The sequence below is a fragment of the Athene cunicularia genome (genome assembly GCF_003259725.1).
Source record: "Athene cunicularia isolate RWA chromosome 7 unlocalized genomic scaffold, athCun1 chr7_part1, whole genome shotgun sequence".
Classification (NCBI taxonomy): domain Eukaryota; kingdom Metazoa; phylum Chordata; class Aves; order Strigiformes; family Strigidae; genus Athene; species Athene cunicularia.
This window is the reverse complement of record NW_020799107.1, coordinates 11,949,098-11,953,164: the sequence shown is the minus strand read 5'-3', so window position 1 is coordinate 11,953,164 and position 4,067 is coordinate 11,949,098. Positions and strand designations below refer to the sequence as shown.

At 55.8% G+C, this 4,067-nt stretch overlaps 1 non-coding gene across 1 annotated transcript; it reads right to left on the bottom strand.

Annotated features, from left to right (window-relative positions):
* Positions 1-3,785: 3,785 nt before the first annotated feature.
* TRNAT-AGU lies at positions 3,786-3,859 on the bottom strand. The gene has a single exon. It is a non-coding gene; the product is annotated as a tRNA-Thr (tRNA).
* Positions 3,860-4,067: the final 208 nt, after the last annotated feature.

Below are 4,067 nucleotides of genomic sequence, written 5' to 3'. Positions count from 1 at the left end.
AAGGCGATGGACTGCTAATCCATTGTGCTCTGCACGCGTGGGTTCGAATCCCACCTTCGTCGGGGTCTTTTTGCTGCGGCGGGACGGGGCTGGCGGCAGCTCGGCATGGCCTGGCCTGCGGCCCACGCGCGGGGGGACATTCGGAACTGAGCGGTGCTTCTCAGACTCCCAGCCCTTTGGCCCACCCAGCCGCAGAGGCAGCTGCACAGGCTGGAGCAATGGGCTGAGGCCAACTGGAGGAGTTTCCATAAGGCCAAATGCCGGGGGCTGCCCTTGGGCCACAACAACCCCCAGCAGTGCTACAGGCTTGGGGAGGAGTGGCTGGAGAGCTGCCAGTCAGAGAGGGACCTGGGGGGGTTGATTGACAGCTGGCTGAACAGGAGCCAGCAGTGTGGCCAAGAAGGCCAATGGCATCCTGGCTTGTGTCAGCAATAGCGTGTCCAGCAGGGACAGGGAAGGGATCTCACCCCTGTACTCGGCACTGGTGAGGCCGCCCCTCGATTCCTGTGTTCAGTTTGGGGCCCCTCACTCCCAAAAGGCCATTGAATGACTCGAGCGTGTCCAGAGAAGGGCAATGGAGCTGGTGCAGGGTCTGGAGCACAGGTCTGATGGGAGCGGCTGAGGGAACTGGGGGTGTTTAGTCTGGAGAAGAGGAGGCTGAGGGGAGACCTCATCGCCCTCTACAGCTCCCTGAAAGGAGGGTGCAGAGAGAGGGGATGAGTCTCTTGAACCAAGGAACAAGTGCCAGGACAAGAGGGAATGACCTCAAGCTGCACCAGGGCAGGGTCAGACTGGCTCTTAGGAAGCATTTCTTCCCAGAAGGGGTTGTTGGGCGTTGGAATGGGCTGCCCAGGGCAGGGGGGGAGTCCCCATCCCTGGAGGGGTTGAAGAGTCGGGTTGAGCCAGCGCTGAGGGATCTGGTGGAGTTGGGAACAGTCAGTGTGAGGTTCATGGTTGGACTGGAGGAGCTTCAAGGGCTTTTCCAACCTAAACAATTCTGTGTTTCTGTGATAAAAACAGGACATCCCTGCAGAGAAGGAAGATAGAGCCGTGCCTAGAGATAATGGGATTGTACAGAGAGTGGTTCTGACCACCTGAAGCACACAGCTCAGCACAAACTGGCAAAAGGTCGGAAGTTACCAGCGAGGAAGTTTTCAAGCCTTCATCAAATGACCACCAGAGAACACCCAATGACCATCACCACATTTTAAAGAGCATCTGTGGTTGGGGCAAGAACTATGTAACGATTTCTAGGAAATCATTTGAACACTCTGTCCTTTTCTTGGAAAACTGAACATATGTATCTATATGTATCTGCATACGTATAGGTATCTAACCATAGATACATACGTATCTAACATACGCATATGTATCTATATGTATCTGGGGGGGGGGGGAACCTCTCCTCTTAATGCGCACACACACACACACAGTGCCAGCTGCTTAATAACTCTGGTTATTGAGTTTTCACTACATCACTGGGGTTGGGTCAAACTCCTGCTCCACACGGGGACCCTGGACTCGACTCCCAGCAGTGTCTGAGCCCTGGGGGACATCTAGTATCAAGTGCTTGGTCTGCCATGTGTAAGGAACTGAAAGAATGTCTCAAACATTTATCGACACAGAAAATCTCAAGGACAAGCTGCAGCCTTTGGATAAGTCTAAGGAATATCACCCAAGGAAGTGGGAGTGGATTGAAGGATGCACCCCCCACTCCCTTGCAGTTGTATTGACATACTCCTTAGATAAGCCTTGGAGGGGCAGACATGGACTAAACCAGGTATTTCCCCTCAAGCACAAGTGTGACTGTGCACAATACTTTGTGGTGCCTTTGCCATTGAAGTGGTAACAAGAACTGGTAAGAGGGGATCATTTCTGGGAAGACTGATAAAATCTCTGGGAACAGAGGAAGAACCAAAGTTGGGCAAGGACCATTGACTCAACTGGAACCCCTGTTTCACCTTTTCCCTCATCTCTCATGGAAATGAGTTTGTGGAAAATCTGCTTCTCCTTGTCTAGTATGCTAATCAGCTAACAAAATGAACTAAAAAACGCAACAGAAACTTCACTCTGTGTGCACCCTCCACCCAAGATTATCCTTTTCCAAGTTTAGGATGGGTTTCAGGTCACCTGCTGTAAATGCTTTTTGTACCTAATAAATTTGTAGTGAGTGTCAATGAGCTGTGTCGTTCCTAGGCAAAAGGTGGGTGTGCAGCCTGCTCCACAGTGTGGTGCACTGTTTCCTCATGGGTTTGTTTAGTGCTAAATGGCAGGAGGGTGTGGGCGCTCTCTGTAGAGGCTGCAGCTAATCCTGGCTGTCTGACAGGTCTGGGCACCCTGGGAAGGTAACTGAGATGCTGTCACGTCCCTTCTGCCAGCCCTGCTAGGCATAAGAAGCCTGGCGGGCCGGCTGCAGGCAGGGCAGCCATGCTGGGGGGACAGATCCTGCTGCTACCCACGGGGCTTGCTGGTGCCACGGGGCAGGGGTAGGAGTGGGACCTGGGTGGGAGGGATGCCTCAGTCATCACTAGGTCCATAGTGTCCCAAGGACTCCTATGCCAGTGGTGTTATCTTCAAGGTGCAGCTGCTATGATGATGCCCACGGCTGGTCTGGGGTTCCTGCTCCTGTGGGCAGTTAACCCCCCACCTCCATCCCCTCGCAGGTAGAGTCGCCCCAGGGCGTGATGGAGGACAGACATGGCGCTCAACAGGATTCAGCTGCACTGCTCCCATGGCAGGGACCCTGGTGTTGGCTTCACAGCTGAGCCCCAGAGTGGCAGGTGAGCCTCCATCAGTCCCCGTCCCCTCTCCATGGCTGGAGAGCCTCCTTTGTGGCTGCCTCCTCCTCCTGCACCCCCTGGCCTCTGCACCAACAGTGTCTCTCCCCCATCTAGTTGGGGCCACCAGTCAGAGGCTCACTGGTGCCCCCACTAAGGGTACCTGTGTGAACACTGCGGGTCCAGGTGCCCCAGCACAGGCTCCTAAGCGATGAAGTGGCCGCCACCAGTGGGCACATCCTGGAGGGGCCAGGGTCCACCTGGAGCCAGTGGGGCAGCTGGAGCCCTCACTGTCCCAGGGCAGTGTGTGGCATTCAGATGCAGCAGGATCCTGCACAGGGGCTGAAGAGGGACAACATGGCCCTGAATGATCTGTGTCTCCTCTGCTGCCCATAATGAGTGCTGAAAACCTGTTGCAGTTCACACAATCCCATGATGCAGCCCCTCATCAGAGCTGGTGCCTGGAGTCTCGTGTCCCAGGACCCCACATCCACCAGGAGATGCCTTAGCCCTGCTACACTCAGGGGGCACCTTCCTCTCACCCCCTTGGGCTCCATCGTTGAACAAGTGCTGCTGCCAGCCCCCCAGTACCTGCTCTGCTCCCCAGAGGTGCTCCCAAGTCCTTTTTTTGCCCTCACCTTGACTTCCAGATATTCCCCAGCATCTCCAGGACTGTCCCTGTCCTACCATGAAATGAACTTTCAGTAAAAGCATGCACCCAGACTGTGCCAGGACAGTTTCATCAATGGGAGGGGGAAAACTGGGGCAGACAAGTAGAGAGCAGTTGTTGGCCCTGCCAGGACATGGGGATGCATCCCCCACTGAAGAGGGTAACTGAGAAGTCACCACTGGACCCTCTTCGAAGGGCAAAAGAACAGGGCACTGTGGGAACTAGTGGAAAACCTGATGGGGCAGAAAGAAGTGGGGCTACTGGTGACCCTTAGTTGAGGTAGAGACCCCAGCAGTGCCCCCAGCTTGGGGCAGGGAGGAAAAACAGCCCTAAGGCACAGGCACCACTGGGAGTCGAACCCAGGATCTCCTGTTTACTAGACAGGCGCTTTAACCAGCTGAGCCATGGCGCCCACCTGCCCCCCGGCTGTGGGGTGCTCCGCAGCCAAGGTCTGTGCCATGGCTATGGCCCCTGCTGGGCCCCTGGCCCCATCCCGCGGCCGCCCCGACACCAGGGTAACCTGCAGGACCGATGGGCCTGGGAACAGGGTTGGGATGCCAGAGATGGGGGACAGTCCTGTGGTCACACAATGCTCGTAGCCCGGACAACTGTGGGGTGTC